The sequence below is a fragment of the Corvus hawaiiensis genome, chromosome 7 (genome assembly GCF_020740725.1).
Source record: "Corvus hawaiiensis isolate bCorHaw1 chromosome 7, bCorHaw1.pri.cur, whole genome shotgun sequence".
Classification (NCBI taxonomy): Eukaryota; Metazoa; Chordata; class Aves; order Passeriformes; family Corvidae; genus Corvus; species Corvus hawaiiensis.
Genome location: NC_063219.1, coordinates 2,261,314 through 2,284,424, shown reverse-complemented (window position 1 = coordinate 2,284,424; position 23,111 = coordinate 2,261,314). Strand labels below are relative to the sequence as shown.

At 49.3% G+C, this 23,111-nt stretch overlaps 1 long non-coding RNA gene across 1 annotated transcript in view; it reads right to left on the bottom strand.

Moving 5' to 3' along the window:
* Nucleotides 1–357: 357 nt before the first annotated feature.
* LOC125328241 overlaps nt 358–23,111 on the bottom strand; it is a 39,877-nt gene continuing 17,123 nt past the window's right edge. Inside the window, exons 3-4 of the long non-coding RNA XR_007204616.1 lie at nt 1,248–1,385; nt 358–644 (exon numbers count right to left, since the gene is read on the bottom strand). This is a non-coding gene — a long non-coding RNA (uncharacterized LOC125328241). The remainder of the gene's footprint in view (nt 645–1,247; nt 1,386–23,111) is intronic.

The following is a 23,111-nucleotide window of genomic DNA, read 5'->3' as shown; positions in this document are numbered from 1 at the left end:
TGGCCCAGAAGGGGCTGAGGATTGTAGCCAGGTGGGGTTGGCCTCTTCTCCAGATAACCAGTGACAAGAGGAAATGCCCTCAAGCTGTTCCAGAGGAGGTTCAGGTTGGACATCAGGAAGAATTTCTTCACGGAAAGGGTGGTCAGGCACTGGAAGGAGCTGCTAAGGGAGGTGGTGGAATCCCCATCCCCGGAGATGTCCAAGGAAGGCCTGGATGTGGCACTCAGTGCTCTGGCCTGGGTGACAAGGTGGGCATCGGGCACAGGTTGGACTTTTCCAGCCTAAATGATTCTGTGAAGCTCCTTCCGAGGAGATACTTTGGTGAGACCGGAAATGTGTTGCTTGTTCGCTCTTTGATTTGCAAGGATCAGCTCAGATCCGCATGGTATAAGCCAGAAAATTCCAGAATAACTTCCAGGGGCTGTAAGAATGGTTACACCAGCCCCTGGATCTCTCCAGGTGTGGAAGGAGCCAGTGAGATGCTGCACCCCTGCAGTTTGCTGTAAATGCTCGTAGAATCACAGAATCCTAAAAGGGTCTTTGTCAGCAGGATGGCAAGGGGGGGAAGTACTTCTTAAAACAAAGTTAAAAACCCCTTCCGGATTTTTGCACTCTTTTCCCATAATTCCCGGAACAAGGTGGGTCTGGAAAGGAAGAGAGGTGGATATAAAACAAGAAGGGGAGAGAAAACCAGGTAGGAAAAGCAATCGAGGATGCCACACAGAATGAGTATTTAACGGCACAGGCAGGCACACCCCAGGCTATCCAAGCCCTTGGGATGGAGAGGTCGCTTCCCATTGCTTGGTGGCTTCCTAAGTTGGGAGGAGAGGACATTCCCAGTGCCCCACTCCCCAAGGCAATGTCCCAAAGAGCCCACACCCCTCGAGGACCATAATTTTGTAGTCTTTTCTTCCAGCCTAGCTGTGCGTGGCGTGAGGTCCTGTTATTCCTGCTATTCCAGACTGTGCTGATCAGGAGAGGATCTTGCCCTGTTTCCTTGCTGGTGGGGGACTGTCAGCTGCAGGGAAAGGTTGAGATGGGGATCAAACAAGTGGCCGGGGAAGGGTTGTAGCCACCAGGATCTGGTAGCTCCCCCCCCCACTTTCTCTCATGGCTCACAGTCTGGTCCCCAAAGTTTGCTCCAGGCAACATTTCCCAGGTAAAAACCCCAAATCCATTCTCTTTTTCTTCCCTTTTATTTCCATGGAAAAACCCAAAAGAAAGGAAATCCCATAAGGCAAAGACACCTTCCACTAAGGGGAAAGAACATGTTTTTCACCATGATCCAACAGGATTTTCAGTGGGCTCCTGGGTGCAGAAAGGTGGGATCTCTTCCTGACACATCCCAGCCATCCTCCCTTGCCTGGGGCCATGCTCCTCGCTGGCTGTGGGAGGAGAGCAAACGTTTTTCATTAGAGAAGTTTCGGATTCATAAGAAGCTTCATACATTTTTGTAAGTATTTTGTATCTCAGAGAGGGAAGACTCACTCTGGAAGAGGTTTTGTTTAGCTGAAAAGCAACTTTTCCATCAACCACAGCAGATCTTTGCCTGTTAAGAGGCATGGGGTATGAGACAAAAATCTTCAGCTCTTTGGGGCTGTGTTTTATGTGCTGAGCTGGGATTTTTTCCTTGATTTCTGCAATATCTTTTACAATATCTCAGGCAAGTCCAAATCTGCCCCTCGAAGCTAGAAAGATCGTAGATGTACCTTTATCTCTGGCACAATCAGGTTTCATTCCTTATTAATTTCTCCTGGGAAGGATGGGGTAGCCCGTTGGCCCTGGGTGAGACCATGATTGTATGTAAAATGATGTTTTCTCAGGAAAGAAATGATGAAAGAGAGCAAAAGGAAAAGGTACAGACACAGAGTCCATGAGCTCTCCAGACCCTCTGGCAGAACCAGGATGTGGTTCTATGAGCATGGAATGCCAGGGCAAGGGGGAATGGCTTCCCACTGCCTGAAAGCAGGGTTAGGTGGGATATTGGGAACGAATTGTTCCCTGTGAGGGTGTGGAGGTCCTGGAATGGAATTCCCAGAGAAGCTGTGGCTTCCCCTGGATCCCTGGAAGTGTTCCAGGCCAGGTTGGATGGGGCTTGGAGCACCCTGGTCTAGTGGAAGGCGTCCCTGCCCATGGCAGGGGTGGAACTGGGTGGTCATTAAGGTCCCTTCCAATCTAAACTGGTCTGGGATTCTATGAAGTTGCTGGAACAGTGGGAACATCCCTGGATGCAGGAGCATCCTTGATGCTGACAATTCACGGCCACCCCTCCACTTCCTTCTGGCATTTTCTCCAGATCTTGGATTTTTTGCAGGATTTTGTGGCATTGAATGTGCCATAAATTTAATCATCAATAATCAGTTTAATAATCTCCAGAGCCCACCCATTCTGCCCAGTTCATACATGGACTGAGCATCATCAGATGCCTCCATGGAATAAGATGAGGGTGAGGAGCAAAGAGATTTAGGAGATTAAATAAAAGTCCAAGGGAGGGCTCCTCATCATTAGACAGATGTGAGCCTGCTGTGGGTGCAGGACACCTCGCAGGAGCTGTTTGCAGACAGCTGGGCAAGGGGCGCTGTGAGTAATTCCCCTTGCACATCTGCCTGTGCCTCAGAAAGGATAACACTGGACAGAGCCAGCTGGAAAAGAATCCCTGGAACACTGAATAAAAGCTTGCCAGGCAATTAGGATCGCTCGTACACACTGTCCACATTTAAAGATGAATCCCCACCCTGCTCTCCTCCCTCTTCACACCCTTTCCTTCGCAGTTCCCGGCACTTTAATGCTCTGAACAGGGATTTTTTAAATCAAAAACTGAGCTGAAACTGCCCTGCAAGCGCTTCCATCCTTCCCAGGGGGCTGGGGGAGGGGAACACGGCAGCCCCACTGCTTACAGGGTCCCCTCTCAGAGCTCCTCTCCGGGGGGATATTTTGGGATGCACCCAGCACCTCCACATTTCACAATCCTATTTAATTTAAGCAGCAGAGCTGTTTATTCTGTAAGAACACTGTGCTTTTATTAGCCAGTTATTTACAGTACGAGGCATTCCCCACCTCAGGAATGCTGGAGACCATAGGACAAGGCTATTTCTTTTGGAGCCTGGTCCAATTTACACTAACCATGGAGCAGGGATCCCTAAAAAGGCTGGGGAGCAGAGCAGAGCCAGCCTGTGCGCTCTGACAGCGCAGCCTTTGTAAGGTCCTGTGCTTCCCTCCCTATGAACACGGGCTGGGAGCAAACCTGATCTAGGGGGGGGTCTTTTTTAAGGAACATCCCATGGGTGGCAGTCAGCTGGGAGGCACAGAGGCAACTACAGTCCTCATCACCTTCTTCCCATGAGGTGTGAGAGCTGGGGGCAAAGGGGTGCAGGTATCTCTCAGTAACGGGCATCCCTCAGGAGGGATCTGGGTGAAGGCACGTGGAAAACGTTGGCTTGGGGGTTGGAAAAAAGGGGTTGATCCCATGTTTGGGTTGGCTTGGCACTGCAGAACACCAGGTTTCCTTGCTGGGCCTCAGTTTCCCCCTCTGCAAATGCTCCTGCTTTGCACAGAGCTCTGTAGACAAAAATCCTCACCCACACCATCAGCTCCATCAGAAAGTTCCTACTGTTTCATCCCATCCACAAAGACTCGTAATTTTCTTTTATGAGGACAAAGCAAGATTTAGGAATTGTTTTACGAGATGCATTTCCCTCTGTGACACCCCAAAGGTCTCCTAGGGAACCCTGGAACACCAAACATATGGATGCAGCAATGAACAATAAGAAACAACACTACTTTCATTGTTTTGTGGCCTTTTATAATCCATCCAACGATTTTTAAATAAACTAGATGGAAAATAATGGAAATTCCAGGCCCTGGAATCCATTATTCCCACATGCCAAGCCCGATGCCGCTAAGTGCAACAAGGACCCGAAAGTTAATGAAATTCCTGCCTGAACAAACTTTTATCCTGCTGTTTAGGAAAATGACTTGTGCATCATAAAAGCAACATCACTCAAGCTGTTAAAACGTCGTCTGTGGGAAGGAAGGCAAAGGAGCAGGAGGAATATATTTGTTAAATTACATAGAACCAGGAATATATATTTAAAATGTATCCAATGTATGTTTAAAATTTATCTTGATTAGGTAACTGGAGGTTGTTGGGTTGAAAGCACAAGGGTGAATTGATCAACTGCTGTGCCAGCACTTGAGGTCTCCAATTTAAATTTATCTCCAAATTTTCAGTGATTTTCATACAAAACATTCATCCATCACTCCACCACGCCTGGAAAGGCTCCATTCCTAGAGCAGTTCTCTGGAAAAAAATGTTCTGTTGACATCCGAATGAATAAATGACCGCATCACTTCAAAGCCCCCAAAGGAGCATTTCTTTTTTTTGAAGAACACATTTCAGATGACAGCCTCCACCTCGTTTCTAAAATTCCTGATGATCTTCCCATTCTGATGAAAGATCTGTTTTGCACGAGAGGAACTTCTGCAGAGAAAAAAGCTCTTCCAGCCAGCCCTAATTAAGTTTTGCTTCATCCGGATGCAGCACATTTCTAGAGCTGGGGTTTCACAGCCCTTATGTCTGCTCCAGCTTCCCTCCAAAGGGCTGGAAAACACCCTTGGAAGGCTGGAGTGCGCTGATGGCTTTTGGAAGCCCTCACAGGGAATACATATATTGATTAATGCCATTGCATCCTGCTCTTTTTCTCACCTCTGGAAGTGTTCCAGGCCAGGTTGGACAGGGCTTGGAGCAACCTGGTCTAGTGGAAGGTGTCCCTGCCTATGGAACAAGATGAGCTTTCAGGTCCCTTCCATCCCAAATCTGGGATTCTATTACATAATCCCAACAGGTTTCCCAAAGGATTCACTGGCACAATGAGCCTTAACCTTCAGGGAAGGGACACGGCGGGAGATGGAAATCACCTGGATTTAAGCACATGCCCAGCCTTTAATGAAGCACAAAGGGATGTTTGCCCCTTTACGAACACCCCGAAAACTTGGCTGTCACCCACCCCTCCCCTTTGCTGTGAAACCTCTGTGTGTTTTGGGAAGAAAACCATTTTCTCTGGAGAATGCCAGCCTGCACTTGAGCAAAAAAGCACAGAAAGTATTTTGGACTGAAGGTTTCTTGGAAGAAATCACTGTTTCTCCCGCTGCTCCACTGACATAAGCCTGGAGGGTTTGCTGCGTATTTTCCCCCACTGAATTTCATTGGAGTTGTCACTTCCAAGCCTGTGCCTCGGAAGATTCCAGCACTGCACAGCCCCAGAGCCAGCTCCATCCCAGTGCTGGGTTACTGAGGTCCCTGGGTGCCCCAGCAATGCCCCATTACTCTTCACACCCATCCTACAGCTCGAAAAATATGAGCTGCTAAACACAGGCAGATGGAAAAACACCAGGAGGAGAGTGGTCAGTTGATGTCTTTAACACCTGCAGAGGCTTCAGCCTGGAGGCCGGGTGGGGGCATGGACACCTTGTGCCATTCCCAGGCGGAGGGAGGATGGAGTGTGCCTGAGATCCCGGCACAGCCATCTCCCAACAAGTCCTGCTCCCTGCGCAGGCGTCTCTCCAGCACATCGTAATTTCAGCCACGGGCTTAAGGCATGGGCAGGTCTTTTTACCATCTTCTCCCTCACCTCTGAAACTACCTGAGGCTGACATGGAGCAGAGCTCTTTGGAGAATAACCTTTAAAGCCACAGGAAGGTCTCTCAGATGATGGGAGATCACAGAATCCCAGAATGGTTTGGGTTGGAGGGACCTTAAAACTCATCCAGTTCTGTCCCCTGCCATGGACAGGGACACCTTCCCACTGTCCCAGGCTGCTCCAAGCCCCATCCAACCTGGCCTTGGGCACTTTCAGGGATCCAGGGGCAGCCACAGCTTCTCTGGGCACCCTGTGCCAGGGCCTGCCCACCCTCACAGGGAAGAATTTCTTCTTAATACTTAGCCTAAACTTTCCCTTATCATCATTATCTCCCTTGCCTCCTCTGCAGGTGTAAACTGGCACAAGCTCATTGATTTTGAGGGAGCCCTTGGCTCTGGATGCACTTCCATAATCTGTTCTGTAGTTTAAGAAAAGAGATAAAATGATAAATGACACTCAAAGTTCTCCAGCCAGCCAGGGTGGATTACTCACAGGCACTGTGACCTTGAAAATAATTTCCAGATAAATTCTTTAAACAAAACTTCAAGGGGAGGTGAGGAGGTGGAATAAACTGAGCTTAAAATTAACATTTCCAAACTTTTACATTTCTTTCCAGCAGGAAAGGAGAGATCAGTCCCACATGTCTCCTGAAATAACAGAATCCTGGAACAGTTTGGTTTGGAAGGGACCTTAAAGCTCATCCACTTCCAACCCCCTGCAATGTGCAGGGACACCCAGGTGATGGCTGTGATGACAATGGGGCTGCTCCAGTGGGACCAGCAACAGCCCAGGTACAATTCTGAGGGACAGCTCACCCAGCTGGGGTTCCTCACACCCCAAAACCTCATTTGCCTCAAAGAAGGTCCTTGATTCTGCAGGGGACCAGCAGTGCCTCAGTTGACTCTGCCAGGAGGAAGTTGCCCATTCCTCTGCATTTACCACCAAAGTTTTTCCAGGTTTATTAAGCCCTCAGGAGCTCAGCCTGCAGACAAGGGCTGGGTTAGGCTCAGTCCAAGCCCAAGGCTGATTTAGACACCGGTCAGGAATCCCCAGGAGGGAAAGGGAGAAGATGGGGATTTGTTTAGGTATCAATGAAAAATCCCCGATGGTGCTGCCTCTCCCTTCCCGCCAGGCTGCGTCAGGCTCTGAGCATTGCAGGAATGTCCCGGATTGCACCAACCCCGGGATGTTTTGACCCTGATGTCAGTCCCTGGTGTAAAGACAGGGCTGACACTGATGCCTCTGACCAGCTGCCCCCAGGAAAGCTGCCAAGATCTCAGCAGAAGAAAATGTTCCATCTCAGTTTGAGAAATCAAGGGATTTAGACTCAAGCGTTCACAGGAGTGAGAAGCCCTCACCTCACCCCTAAATCCAGCACCTTCTCCATTAGGAGAGAGGGAGGAAATGTGGTCCTTAACAGGGCTGACACACCAGCTCCTTTGGAAGATGGAGGGACAGACTCAAATCCTCCTTGGATCTCCATGCAAATGGGGGCATATCCACGCAGTGCTTGAGTCCCAGTGAGGAGCGTCCTTTGGGATGACATGTCCCTGGCATCCTCTTTGCACCACGGTGTGGTCCTGCTCTCCCCAGATCTGTCCTGCTCCATACTGACACCAAGGGACAATGCCCCCCCCTTCTCTACCTCATTGGTACCCCCAATTCCACCTTAAACTCTGACCCCGCACAGGTAAAAAACACCACAAAGCAAATGGCTGAAACAGCTGGATAAAAATCTTCACAACCATATGCAAATAAAACCCCAAAACCTTCCTCCACCCCAAGCTGCCTCCTGAGGTTCCTCTGAGTCTCCCCTCCCTGTCCCTGAGCGCTGCCTACCTGAACCAACCCCATCCCCGGGTTTCTTTTGCCTGCTTCTCCTCGGCACTTAATGAGCATAAATAAAGCCTGGAGTTCCCTCCTGCTGTTTCCCTTCTCATCCTGTACTGGAAAGGCAAACAGAGCCCCTTTTTGTCTGCCCAGCTCTCCTTTTCCATGCAGAGCTGACCTCCAGCCCCAGCCAGACAGGCAGAAGAGAAGGATCTGACTCCACAGGACTTTGCAAGCCGTTGTCTCACAGGGGGTTGTTTTGCCTCGTTCCCTTCTCCAAACAGGGAGCACACGTGGCATTCCATGAAACAGATGGCTGGCCCTGAGCTCCGACCACTCTGTCCCCACTGTCCCCCCAGCACGTGGGCTTGTGGTTCACGACCTCGCAGATGGTCTGGGTAAACACGGTCTGGGGAAAACAGGAGGGAGGGATGGAGGGATGGATATATGGAGGCATGGATGCAGTAAAGGCCTCACGTGTGGTGACCGAGCACTTGGAAATCTGCGAATCTGAGGGGGAAAAAGTGTTTCATGTTACCAGGTGAAGCTGCAGCTTTATTTTATGTGAAGGCAAGAGCTTCAGACAGGATGTTCTGCACCTGCACTGAAAGTGTCACCAGTGTCCAAGCACTGGAAGTGTCTCCAGAAATGGCAGAGCAGGAGGTGAAGGTACTTGTGGTGGTCCCAGAAGGCATCAGGTTCATGGATGGGGACTTCCTCCAGTTTTCTCCTCTGTTCTCCTTTCACTGGTGAGCTCGTTCTCCTGTAGCAATCCCACTGCAGCCAGGTACAGCTTCATCCTCAGACCACATGTCCAGGGCTTCCCAGCCTGACCCTCTCCAAGCTGGCTCCAGGGCAGGTGTGCTGGAACAAAACCACTGACCTATGCTTTCCCTGTAGCCCACCCTCAGGCCCCGGGAGGTGGGAGCTGACATTCCCTGAACAGCATGTTCCCTGGGTCACAGCCATCCCCAGTTTGTCCCAGTCTGGCCCAGATTCCTGAGGCAGGCCCAGGAAGCAGCTGAGCGGGATTGTTTCCAGACCAGTGCAGCTGGGGAAGATTTACTTTGCTAAGCTGCTACTGCCCCAGAGTTAAGGAAGGCACACTTGGTACATTAGCCCCTCTTTAAGCCGTCGTGGTGGAACTCAGGATGGGCCAAGAACCCCAGCAAATCCAGGAGGAAATGCTTTTTTTTTTGGGTTAGTGAGGCTCAAAAAATGCGCTGCCCCTTTGCCCCGAGGGATGCTGCATCACCCACACTCATCACACTCATCACCCGCATCCCAGCACAATCCCAGCACCCGGCACAGCCAGCCATGGATTCACTCCAGCTCCCTGCTAAGGGGACACTCACGGCAGCAGCTTCCCGCGTGGGATTCCAGCCCCTGGCGCCAGCCCGCGGGTTAAAATCACGCATCGGGATTTAATTAGTGTAACTTGATCCCGGCGCATCGGGAAGCAGCATCCCCTCCCTTCCCCACGAATGATTCACAGCGAGCAAAACACGCCCCACCCTGGGACAGCCCTTTGGTGGCCGCAGCATCCCCCGGAGCTCTCAGCTGACCCTGGCGCGGCTGAGACCTCGCAGGGTCCTTGCACTCCTGACACCGGCAAGGACGGCGATTTGTTTGCTTGGGGCTTCCTTATCTGCCGCAGGCAGCAGGAAGCTCCCGGTGCCAGGGCTGCCATCCCAACCCTTCCAGGTCATTTTTAATGTGCTTTGGGGAATGCTGGACTGGCTCACCCTTAACCTTCTCACAAAATCTACCCTTTTGCTTCAAGATTTTATTGTATCTCACAAAACCCCAGAATGGTTGGAGTTTGAAAGGACCTTAAAGACTTTCTCCTTCCCACCCCGTGTCATGGACAGGGACACCTTCCACTATCCCAGGTTGCTCCAAGTCCTGTCCAACGTGCTCATTCATTCCCTTGTTTTCCTGCTGCTTCATGTGATGAGGCTCCAGCACTGCCCTTACCAACACAATAATTAGGAAGCCTTTTCTTTGGTAAGAATTTAGAAATATTAAGCATTTCACCACTGCTGTTTCAGTACATAATATTTTCTTTTTGACTACATTCCTTAAAAAGTCAGAATCAAGCACTGAGGATGGGTGGGGCCCTCGATCCAGCTGTGGCAGCTGACAGAACATCCCAGTCCTGGAGGAAAAGGGGTTGCAGCAACTGGCTGGGCCCTGTGACTTCAGAAACAGCTTGAGAAACTCCTGTAAATAAAATCCTGGGAAGAAGGCTGCCACTGAGTCAGCCCTGGCAGGGAGGAATCTACCCCCGAATGGGGCTTTCCCCCCTGTGTTTTCCTTCTGCCGTCCTCCTCCTAATATGACAGCAATTAAAAGCCCTGGAAAATGGATGGAAACAATTTGGAAGAGGTCTCAGATTCGCTCTCATAAGCACCGCAGGCTGTTTTCTCAGCTGCTAATTGACAGCCGCTTTCCACATGCAGTGTCAAAATCGAAAAAGCCCCAAGGCATTAAAGCAGGGAGATTTTAGCTGGGGCTGTCTCATCAGGAGCACGAGAAAGGGGACAGTCACATGAGCCCACCATGGCCACCCTGATGTCAGGCAGCTCCAGTTTTGGGGATGCCACGCCATGGCCAAGCAGAGAGATAGGGCGTACATGAGGACTTGGGACACGCCAGGTCCTCCCATCACGGCTCCAGGCATTTCCCTGGCTGCCCTGGGATAATCAGGGTAAGATTTATCATTGGACAAGGTCTGTGACCACTCTCCAAACTTGTCCTGCCTTGGGGAAGCCATGGGAGCCCCCCTGTGCCAGAGGTTTTCACCTACAAAATGTCCCAGTGAAACATTAAGGTTGGAAAAGACCCCCAAGACATCAAGTCCAGCCTTTGGCCGAACACCAGCATTCCCACTAAACCATCCCACTACGGGCCGTGTCTAGTCAGTTCCTTGAACACTTCCAGGAATGGTGAGTTCACCACTTCCCTGGGCAGTTCCAATGCTCAGCCACTCTTTCAGGGAAGAAATTTTTCCTAATATCCACCCTGAACCTCCATGGTGCGGTTTGAAACTGTTTCCCCTTGACTGATCGCCAATGTCTTTAATCCACCGGTGTATGCTGCCTGCAGGTGTCACAGATGGGCTTCCCTCTTCCAAGAAAAACATTGGACTACACTGAATAGAGCCAGGAGGTGAACTGCCATAAATTTTTGGACCTGACGGGGAGATAGAGGCACCTGGATGGATGTCCAGACACAGGGACACCATGCAGTGAGCAAGTGGGTTGCCATGAGAGATGTTTGCTCCGTGGATTTTCACAGGAACAGCCTTGGAAGCCAGGAAGTGGGGAAATGACTGTGCCAAGGTGGGCATTTCACTAATTGGCTGCTTAAACCGATGATTGATGAGGTGTTGGCTTTCCTTCCCTGGCACCCAGCTCAGACTTATTGCAGAACATTTTCACAGAAAGGGCTGCAGATGTTCCCACATTTCCACGCGGGAGCCCACACTGCATTTCTTGAAGCTCCTGGACAGCTGAACTTGGATTTCCTTCTTTGGAGACAAGGGTAGCCCAGCTATTGGGCATCTGGAAATTGTGCTCTGTCTTTTCTCCTACCTGAGCTGCAGAAGTTCACATTTTGGGCAGCTGACATATTTTGGGCAGATTTCCTCCTGGAAAAGTCAGGTTTTCAGGTGCTAGGAGAACACAATTTTTCTTCACCAGAAACTATGGTGCCACCACACAGAAAATCAGGTGCTCAACACTTGGATACCTAAAATAGGCTTTTTTTCACCCACTTGGAGTGATGCAGGTTATTTTTCAGCACTCCCTTCTTTGGGGCTGTCAGCACCAATATCCACCAGCTCTGCCAGTGGGTGGGAAGAACCCATCAGCCCAGCACACAGAGCTGGCTGTGATTTACGGAGAGCCCATGGAATGTAGATCTCCCATCATTTCAGGCAGGATTATTTTTTACTGTTGCTCCGCACTGTAAATTTGTCTCAGCGTGACATAATTAACAGCATCGCCTCGCAGGGCTGGCGTGATTTACAGGAGTGGAAATAGGAAGGTCATGGCAGGGGAATGTGGGGAGAGGTGAGGAGGGAGGCAGGAGAGCAGCCTGGACCACACTGGTGGGTGTCCGTGTGGTGCCCCCCCACCCTGTGCCCCAACAGTGAGGAGAGGGCTTGTAAGGCATGGATATGGCTCCTGCAGGCTGAACATGAGCCAGGCGGGCCCAGGTGGCCAAGAAGGCCAATGGCACCTGGCTTGTATCAGCAATAGTGTGGCTACAGGACCACAGCAGTGACTGTCCCTCTGTGCTGGGCACTGGTGAGGCCACACCTCGAATTCTGGGTTCAGTTTTGGCTCCTGACTACAAGAAAGACATGGAGTGTGTCCAAGGAAGGGAACAGAGCTGGGGAAGGGGCTGAAGCCCCAGGAGCGGCTGAGGGAGCTGGGAAAGGGGCTCAGCCTGGAGCAAAGGAGTCTCAGGGGGGACCTTGTGGCTCTGCACAAGTCCCTGACAGGAGGGGGCAGCCGGGGGGGAAATCGGGCTCTGCTGCCAGGGAACAGGGACAGGAGGAGAGGGAACGGCCTCAGGCTGGGCCAGGGGAGGGGCAGGGTGGATACCAGGGGGAATTTCTTCATGGAAAGGGTGGTCAGGCATTGGAAGGGGCTTCCCAGGCTGTGGTGGAGTGCCCATCCCTGGAGGTGTCCGAGGAATGCCTGGATGTGGCACTCAGTGCTCTGGGCTGGGTGACAAGGTGGGGATCGGGCACAGCTTGGACTTGATGGCCTGGGAGATCTTTTCCAAGGTAAAACATTCTGTGATTCTGTGTGATTCTGCCACCTGAACGGTAGCCATCAGATGGAGAGACTCCTGCACTACAGAAATCAGTCCCTGGGCATACAAGAACAACAATGGTGTCCCCAAAACAAGAGCAGGGAGTTGTCCAAAACATAAATATCCACTGAGTCTGTTCGTGGCTCTGTTTCTATTACAGATAAATATTCAAGAGATCAAGTTCTGCAGTTGACTTAACTGAGCTGCATCCCTGACATCTCCACATAGGCTCGTCCCTAAATAACTGAGCTTAAAATTGGGAGTTATCTTAATTTGGCAAATGCAATCCTTGAAAACTCAGAGTTTTCTGCAGGCAACCATTTTGGAATCTCCATTTTCCCTTGGGACCAAACAGCAAAAAGCCCCTGAAAAGCCAAACAATAATTTCAGTTCAGTTTCTTTGGGATGAAAACCCTGCAGTTTGGGAAGTGGAGCTGAGATCCATTCAGCATTCACCAGAATCTGCAAAAACGTTGCTGTGGTGCCATTCATGAGCTGCGTTCATTTCCCCGGATAAATTCCACAGCCTTGTTTACCTGGGGTCCTTGAGAACCAGGAAAAACATAACATACCCCAGGAATTTGAGGAATAGGGGATATTTAGCCAGATTTGCACCCCCTTGTCTGCTACAACAACCTTAGGCACCCAATTCCATAATTGCTAAATGATATGGAAGGATATAAAGAAACTGTGGCTGCCCCTGGATCCCTGGAAGTGTCCAAGCCCAGGTTGGATGGGGCTTGGAGCAACCTGGGATAGTGGAAGGTGTCCTTGAAGTTCCACCCCACTCCCATCCCTGTCTGCATGGATGAGGTCAATGAATGCAGGACACAAATTCCTGCTCATCTGGATGTACTGGGGTAACTTCCCACAAGGACAATTTTATCCTGGTTTACAAACCCCTATTTTCATGCAGATGATCTCAGTTTGTAGGAGCCGAAAATAAATCTCTATTTCCATCCTGGAATGAGCTTTCCCCCCTGGGAGTCCACTCGTAGGAGTGGTCTGGGTTGGCTACAGCAGAACAGAGAAGAGATGACTACTTTTGGGGGAGGAAAACACGTTTCATAGCCCAGGGAGCAGCCCTGGGTGCCCAGCACCAAAATAAGGGAATATTCCACCTCAGGATGTTCTGATGGCTGCTGGTTTCCCTATCACACTCAGGTCTAACTCGAAAACACAGGGAAAGTGCTCTCCCTCCCTGTTTATATCCCAAATGCAGGAGACAGAAACCCTGCATGCTCTCATTCTAAATCCCTCTCCAGCTCCCTTGAAGCCCCTTTGGGCTCTGGAAGGGGCTCTAAGGTTTCCCTGGAGCCTTCTCTTCTCCAGGTGAACACACAGCCTGGCTCCAGAGCAGACGAGCTCCAGCCCTCAGAGCATCTCCATGGCCTCCTCTGGACTCGTGTCTTTTTTGGTGCTTTTTGGTGTTCTGCACCGTGGAACAAAGTCTTTCCATGGCCACCAGGAGACTTGTGTGAGGCTAAACCTCAATTCATGTATTTTCAGGAACCAAACCACTGTGGCTGCGTGCTTGGCTCTGCTTGCACAGATTTCGTCTCCAAATGGGAGATGTATGGGAAGAGGAGAACTGGAAGGGAAGGCAAAAGGCAACCCCTGCTTCCCAGCATTCTGAATCTTGCCTACAGGAAAAGCAGAATTTCCCCAAGACAGACATTTCTGACCAGGAAAAGGAGCATTTTCCATGGAAATTTCCATGAAAACATCCCTAGTTTTCTGGTCTGCACCACTGGAAGAGCTGTTGTGTAAGAGGGTGATGCATTTTCTCTGGTTCAAGTAGGTCAGTGGGCAGGAGGAGAGGCCTGGGCTCTGACTGTGACTCCAAAGTTGGGTGACCTTGGACAGACACACTCCCATCTGCGAGATGAGGATAAGAAAGTGTCACACAAGAACTCGCTGGGTTATTAATAGAGGCCTCTGGCTGAGATTCCAACACAGCCCAAGGGCTTGAGAAGCCCATTTATTCTTTACAATTCAAAGCAGACAAGTGACTCAGATTTCCTTGACACTTTTGAGCACAAAAGTCAGGGAAAAGCACTCTCTGAAGCATTTGTCTGGAGGGAAGGGAGCGTATGAATATGTGATTTTCTATTTCTTCCAAATAAAAATGGAAGCAAATTGCCAATGAAGCTGAAATGTTTGGGTTGGTTTGACTTTTGGGCTAAAATGAGTCAAGATAGAAATCTGAATGTTGACTGCTCTGCGTGTTAGAGTTGTGGTAGAAAAAACAGGTGAGGCAGGGAAAAATTGGGCTCTGTGGGATGGAAATGTTTCCATAATTTCCTGTTGAAACTGCAGGTGAAAGTGATTACATTCTCCCAAAGTGTCTGGATTCGTTAAATGGATCCAGTAGTAGCAGCAGTGTGCATTTGGTTTAAGGACCTTGTAGACACGGAGGAGTTTCTCCAGCACTGGTGTTAAATTAATTCCTAGGAAAACTGCTGAAACCCTGGATAGGAAAGAGGTGACAAAGATGCCACAGAAAGGCCGTGGCAGGATTTTATCTGGGATGAGGACCAGGGCAGGGAACAGGGGAGCACCACCCGTGCGTGCTGTGCAAGGGGCTGCTCTGCAATGGGATACTCTAATGAGGATTTCTAATTGGGCATTCCTAATTGAGGGCAGCCAGAGGGAGCAGGGAGTGCTCAAGGTGTGGTAGCAAAGCCATGGGAAAAGGGAGGTTGCATTTTGGGGAAGGGGATGAAAGCAAAGCCGAAGTAACGTCAACAATTCTTGGCATTTTATCTGTATCCTGAAAATACTCAATCCCGTTTTAGGGCAGGGGAATTGTCTAATCTCCCTTTCCAGCTCTGTTTTTAATGGATACATCTTGTTTTCATTCTGGCTTTGACAAAACGTGATGCAGCTCCTCGACTTCATTAAAACGACATTTGGAAACAAACAAATGAAAGGCTCGACCACAATCTTTGCAAGGGGATTTTTGATGGGGTTTTTTTTGGTTTTTTTTTTTTCCTTCTGGAAAGTTTTCATTTGGACAAAAGGGAATTTACCACAGGGGTTAAAAAAAAAAAAAAAAGAGGCAATAATCGTTCCCTTGGAAAACAAGGAGAACATTTGAGCACTTCTTGTTTTCCTCAGATTTGTGTTTACTGCAATCTCAGCGGTAGCAGGAACACAGTGTTATAATTCCAAGGATTATCATTCCAAATCACTGGTGTGGTGACCCCTTATCTCTCATAGTCACAGCCATGAAGAGGGTCAGAACCCCATCCCCCACCTTTTCCTGGTGTGCTCAGCAGACGTGCTGCTCTTTCCCCATCCAAACCCCACAGCTCCCTGGAATTCCAGGCGAACCTTTCCTCCCAGCCAGAACAGGCAGTGGTGATAATTGGCCCTCACCTCAGATCATTTTTCTTCTTCAGGCTGTTGGACTGATGTCCTGGAAACCCTAGGAAGAGGACACGGGAGAGGAGGAGCAGAGCGAGCGCTGCACTTCCCAGCGTTGGAGAAGCCAAACTGGGGTGGATTCCTTCCGCTTGGACGCAACGTAATTAAAAGGAATTCGTGAGGGAGAGACACACGGGGAAATTCCTAACAACATGAAAGGGAGGAAGGGATGGCTCATGAAGGAGTGATTCCCTCTGCTTTTCTTGGCAGCCCAGCCAAGCTCCCTCAATGCAAGGTTGGAAGAGGACTCCACGCTGAGCAGAGGACAACAACGAGCACGCGTTGTGGAAAATGGCCTTTCCCTGAGCAAACAGGTTCGATATTCCTGCGTTCTTCGTCTGCTCCTCAAATCTGCTCTCCACGAGCCTCGACCTCAAGCCCAACAGACTCAGCCAGGCTCAGCTGCTGGGTTTGTGCAGCACCTTTGTGCCTCAGGCACCTCCACCCAGCACGGCTTGGCCGAGGTGCCCAATGCCTGGGACATCCTTCCCTCAGCCCTTGCTCCAGGCAAGGGGAACTTTGCATCTGAGTCTGCACCAAAATCAGTAATTTGTGCACAAAAATAAGATGGGTTGAGCTCCCCCGCTCGCATGAACACCTCAAAGCTTGTGGGAAGTGTTGTTATTGTGCTGAACAGGGGCTGTATCAGCAGCAAAAATCATAAATAATCAGAGAATCACAGAATGGTTGGGGCTGGAAGGGACCTTAAAGGTCACCCAGTGCCACCCACCTGCCATGGGCAGGGACACCTTCCACTAGCCCAGGATGCTCCAAACTTCGTCCAGCCTGGCCTTGGACACTGCCAGGGATCCAGGGGCAGCCACAGCTTCTCTGGGCACCCTGTGCCAGGGCCTCAGCACCCTCCCAGGCAGGAATTCCTTCCCAATATCCCATCTAACCCTGCCCTCTGGCACTGGGAAGCCATTCCCCCTCGTGCTGTCACTCCATTCCCATATCCAAAATACCTCTCCAGCTCTCTGGAGCCCTTTTAGGTACTGGAAGGCTGCAAAATGTGGAACTACTCTTAGGCTTAATTTGACCTGACTCAAATGTGGAGGTATCTTAGATTCAGGTTCGATTTTTAGAATTCAGTATCACTATGAAATGCATTTTAGAATCAGCAAAACAAGGAGCAGGGGGATTCTCGCAGAGTTATGCAAAGCTGACTTCTATTGAATCAGAGAAGTGAATGGAAGTCTTCCTAATATAGTTCATTTTTCCCTTATTTCCTCAATTTAAAGTAAAAATACCAAAAATCCAACAGCAACTGGAATATAGAAAAAGGACAAGCAGCCAAAACTAGCAGGTCTGGCTCAGATTCACAACACTACTCTCTTTTCCAACACTTTCTCCTGAAAACCACAAATTAGCACAACAAGACTTGAAAACAGGCTCCACAGATGGATCCTGGTAGCAGAGATATTCCTGCAGCCTGGGGGGGAGCTTTGCAGCAGGATCTGGAGCAGAGCAACCCAGCAGGGCTGATTTCTCCACTCCCAGAGCTTGGGGACTTTTGCTTCCAGCTTTTCTCCACCCTTGTGGCAGCTCTGCCCAAGGAAATAACCAAAACCAGAAATTGTCCCTCCTCCTTCACTGGGTTTTGTTCCACTGCTGAATAGACAACGAAAAAAACCCCAAAACCCAGAATTTCTTTTATTTTTATGGAATCTGAAGTTGCCTTTTGGATGTCCTTGCCTGCTACAGAGCTCATGGGAAATGAAGTGGTTGGTTGAAGGCACTGGCACAGCTATATAAAATAAGAGTTTTGTGACATATGAGTGAAAATCACCTGGAAAAAACCAGGGTTAATGGGAAAACAAATGGGAATGGGCTCAAATAAACCCTGCATTGCTCTAGGGCCGGGTTTCTCCAAAGCCCCCAGGACTGGCCTAAACCTGCTGCAGTCAGTGACAGCACAGCTCTCAGTGTCTCTGGGCACAGAGTCAAGCCAAGGCTGAATCCTTCACTTCTCATTTTCCTGGGTTGGGTTTCCATCCACTTCCTCCTCAGCCTGGGCTGTTTATTGCTTTCCTGCAGCCCGTGGAGGATTCCTTGTGCATGTGCAACATCCCTCATCCCACAGCAGAGCAGCAGAAATAACAAGGATAAAAAACCCCTCCGACCACGAAACCCAACAGCAGAGCACTTTGTGGAGAACATTTGCTGATCTGCTGAAATCAAAACACTCCCCAAGGTGGCATGAAGAAACTTTGACAGCCCAGGCAGGTTCCTGCCCAGCAGCCAAGGAGGGGAGATGCCAAACTCCCCTTCTGGGAACCCCGCATGTGTCGAGCTCATCCAAGGCGGGACTGCCCCAGATCTGGGCACTGCAAAGAAATTTGAACTCTTTTTTATTTTTTCTGAAGTGCTGTGCCTCAAATTTGATTCTGGTTTGGGTTCAGCTGCCAACCTGATCCTCTGAGAGTTCAATTTTTGTTTAAGGGGGAAAAACCCAATGGTTCAGTCTATATTTGATTTGACTCATTGCAGCAATTTCAGTTTTATGTGGACAGGAAATCACAGAGAGGCAGAGCTGGGTATTTCCCACCACGACTGCACCAGGCTCACAAACCCTCCTGCCTCGGGTGCTTTTGTAGGAAACAGCCCCAGTCCTACCTAAGTTTATTTGACACAGGATTAGATCATGCTGAAGTCAGGTTTAAGCATGGGTTTAAGTGCATTTGAGTTAAAACGCCAACCAAAAAAGACATTTGAGTTAAAATACCAACAAAAAAGACACTGTGCGAGGACTACACACTCCAGGTCCTGTCAGTCCTGGGAGTTTATGTGCTGACAAAGGTCAAATAGATGGAAAACAAACCATCAGGCCCATTGAAGATGGAACAAAACAATGTAAACACCCAGAAACAAGAGCAGGAAAAAATTTGGACAGGAACCACAAAGTTAATTGCAACCAGCTTGGCTAAAGCACCAAGATGAAGTGAATTAATTAATTTTATTTTCCCTGTAAAAAGCAACAAATGTTCTGAATTTGCTTTTAGCTGAAATGGGCAAGAACCACTTGGAGGTTTAAAGCAATGAGATGGTTTCACTCTGACTAACCATTTTAAAAAACAACGTGGCAAATATTGCTCAAATCAGCTAAAAGGCTATAGCAGACAAAGCTGAAATGGATCTGTCAGGAGTGGCCTCCTTGGCTCCAAAACTCATGGAAAAGAGAACACTTGGAACACAAGTTGAATTATTAGCCCAAGGTAAGTGGTTAACAAGTGCTAAATATACATGTCAGTGAAAGATACACAAACCCCAAGTGGCACTTCTCTGCTCAGAGATGATGTAGGGCACGAACAACCATAAATGAAATCCATAAAGTGGCCCTTTGGGATAGATTTGCCACTTACAGAACAGCAAACTGGAGTTGGGATCCCATCATTTTTCCCATTCTCACCTTCCCTGCACCCACAGGTGCCAGGTTAGCCCAGCCCTACACCCACCCCAACTAAGACCCACTTTTCATGGCTTCTCTGCTCCTCCCCTGAGTTTTATGAGGGGTGAGAGTTGGAAACACACTGTCCCATGGTCAGATATCCCCTCTGCCACAACCCCAGCTGCTTTGAACTGTGATTTATTTGCAGAGGAGGGTGGGGGATGCCTCGGTCCCAGCGTTCAAAGCCGAGCTGCCAATTGTTTGAGCTCGCTTTGCCCATCAGACTAAACAGGTTAGGGCTTGGCTGACAGCCATCACCCCTCCAGGTGATCCGTCATCATCTGAGACCCCTGGGAGTACAGGTTCTCCCCATCTGGAACCCAGTGCAGGGGAAGGGGGAGAAGGACCCCAGGCATTGTTTACTTTGGATGTCGTGTCCTGGCCATAAATAAGGCCCAGAAGCTGCACGTGTCAGCACGGAGTCGGTGCTGGATGGCAGCAAAACACATGATCTCAGAGCTGGGGGGTGGCTCTGCTGGTTCCACGGGGCTGGAGGTGGGGCCAGCCCCCCAGGGACATAAAACCCACAGTCACAAGAGCCTGGCAGGCGCAGGATCAAACACAGACTGGAGGGGGCTGGATTTTAGGGCAGGGGTTTTAGACAGAGAGCCTGTGCTCTCTGATGGAAAGTGAAAATGGTTTTGCCTGGGAGCGATATCCAAGCTGCACAGGATGCCCCTCACAGCTCAGAGAAGGGATTTTAAGCCTTCCAGCCCTTGGGATGATCACTTCAAGCATGACAGACTGTAATACCAGCCCCTGTAGAAACAGAAAGGGAATGGGACCCCAAAGAGGGTAAAACAAACATTTACAGGCAGGAAATGACGGCAGTGAAACGATTCCATCAACAATCATTTCAAGGAGAAGCACCCAGCTACTTCCATTTCCAGTCTGGGTTCATGCTGGAACACAGTGTCTCAAATTGCCTGAGATTTCAGGAATATGTTATTAACTCTAGTAAACAAGCTGGGAACCAGATCTGCCCAAAATGGGGTTTTCCAGCTCAGTTTTGAGTGTGCTTTTTGAGCTATTTCAAAACTCGTGCAAGTATTCCAACTAAAAAACAATAGAATTGAAAACATATCCAAACCAGAATATTTTCAAATAAAATAGGAACATCAGGCCACTGAACAAGAGAGGGTGGGAGAGGGTCCCACCTGTGTGAGTGCACAGCACTTACAGCTCGTCACAAAACCTTAATCTGGACGGAAGAGAAAACCTCCAAATAAATGTTTCCTTCCCAAAGCTGCCACTCCAGGAAAATAGTATGAAAAAGCCTTCCCACACCTTCCCTGAAGTTTTAATTCATGGGAAGGTTTCTCACCAATTCAATTAGTCCATACTTTCCTGCTCTCCCTTCCAGGCTGGTGTCAGGCTCTGCTTGGGAGGTGGGGAGGGAGACTGGAAGCACCCTGAGAGAGAAGGTGAGGAAAGAGTGAGAGAAGGGAAATGTTATCCCAGTTTGGAGCTATGGGGTTGGCAGCTGAGTAGGAGGCAAGGAGGTTCAGCACACAAGTAGCCAACAGCCTTTCCTTTCAGGGGTGTCTGTGGTCCCGTATCCTCCCAAGGAATCCCAGAAGCTCCTGAGGTGCCGGAAAAGGACCGGGAATGGTTGGAGCTCTGTCAGGGGACTTTAGAATATCAGGGAAAGGCTCTTCCCCAGAGGGTGCTGGGCACTGCCCAGGCTCCCCAGGGAATGGGCACGGCCCCGAGGCTGCCAGAGCTCCAGGAGCGTTTGGACAGCGCTGCCAGGGATGCCCAGGGTGGGGTTGGTGGGGGGTCTCTGCAGGGCCAGGAGCTGGACTCCATGATCCTTGTGGGTCCCCTCCAGCTCAGGACATTCTGTAATTCCATGATTCTCATTCTTCATCCATCAAGCAGAGGGAGGCATGCATGGGAACCAGCAGAGGCTAGGGAAGAAATCAAGCAGACCTTTCATCTTTGGAGAGGATGAATTTCCTCCTCAGCCTTAATTTGGCCCCTGAGCCGTTTTGGTGGAGGCTGCCATCACAAACAGAGTGCTCTGTTTTCCTGACCAGCATCCAAGGGAGAGCTGAAATCCCCTTCCTAGCAGGCTGGGTTTTTCCCTTCCTGAAAAGGGGAGGAGAAAAGAAAAGGAGCCCAAGGGCAGCCCATGACAAACTGAGTCTCCTCCGTCTCTCCTCCAAATCCTCTGGAGAGGATTATTATTATTGTTATTTCATCCTCGTTGGGATACAGGAATAATATTTACCCCAGCTGCAGCCAATATCCAGCATCTGCAGCACAGTGCTATGGATCTGTCACATCTGGATGCTCGGGGTGACGGAGGGGAGTTCAAACACAGCCCTGGAACACGAGTCCAGCAGGAACTGCTGGCCAGCACCCAAGGAAAATGGCCAGGACACGGAGTGAAGGTGGTGGTCAGTGGCTCATCCCACCACACTCAGACCACACGTGCCAAAGCAAACGGGAAGCTTTGACCCTGGCTGAGATTCCCAGCACAACCCTCCTCAAGCAAGCCACAGCCCATCTCAAATGATCCCCAAATACCAATAAAGTCCAGGAGATGGGAAAGCCCCAGGAAAGGATGCTCCATGCTGAGCGTTAGACAGTTGCAGCCCGGTTTGTAACCCCTCCTTCCTGAGTATACTCTTTTTTTTGCAGCAGATTTGAAAAGAATAAACCCCTTAAGATGAGAAATGCTACACAACCCTGAAAATATGGTTTGGGGTTTTTTTTCCCAGGAAATGAGAGGCATTTGTGGGGCTGGGGGAAGAAATCACATATTTAGGCTACTGCTCTTAGTCACAACTGGTCTCACCAGGAAGATTTCTACTGGGAAATGATGTTCTGTGGAGTCACCTTAATTTTTGAGAGCATTATGTCAGACGAGCTTGATTTTATCAGAGTTTACAGGCTTGATTTTGTCCAACTAGTCTGTCTTTTTCACTTAAGTTTTGCACAAGCTTAGGTAACTCAAATTAACATCAAAACTGTCATTCAGACAATTTTTATCAGTGAATTTTTAAAAAAAAAAAAATATCACTTTTTGGTCAAATTTCATTTTTGACATGTAAGGGAAACAATTTTTCCTTTAAATTCCTTTTTGAATTATGAAAATTTTCACAGATGACAACATCTGGTTCCCACATGGATGGGATTCTTACCAGGATGAAGCTTCCAGCTTGGTGTCTCCTCATATCACACAGGTCAAATTCAAATTGGCCTGGATGGAAATGGCCCATGAAGGGTAAGAGCTGGATGGGTGGAAAAGCAAAAAGGCGACCAGCAGAGTACAGAGCTGGCAGAGCTGGTGGATTCCATTGGGGGGGTCAGTGTTAGGGCTGGTATTTTTGTCCATCTTCTTTATTAATGAGATGAAAATGCGACGTAATACGCTAATAAAACAAGGGGGAAGAAAGAGAAAAGCAAACAACCCAGCAAAGCTGGCAGCCAAAAAAAAAAAATAGTATTTCCATGAGGTTACTGCTTAGACAACACCTGAAACAGCACTGAGCATTCTGGGCACCCAAGGTTTTAATTTGGAGGGAGTTCATAGAAGAGTGACAGAGATAGTGGAGAGGGAAGTGTTGACCTTGGCTCTGGGAAAAGTTGGACAGAGCGACAGGCTGGGAGTGCTTAAAGAAAATAAACACCCAGGGAGAAATCCTGACCTTGCTGGAGCTGATGTCAAGACTTCCACTGACTTCAGCAGGGCCAGGATTTCACACTGAGAATGGGGGATTTAGTGGAGGAGAAGGCTGGGTGAGGGAACCATGGCATGGAAACAGAGGAAGCAGAAGTTCAACGTCAAGGGGAGACAAGGCAAGAAATCTCAGTTTTGTCTAAAAGCAGCAAAATCCAGAGTGCCAGCCACTGCATGGGAGAGCCAAGTGCACTTTTGTAACCCTCTAATTAAAGCAAGGTTAAATAAAACAAGTGTTACATATTCAGCT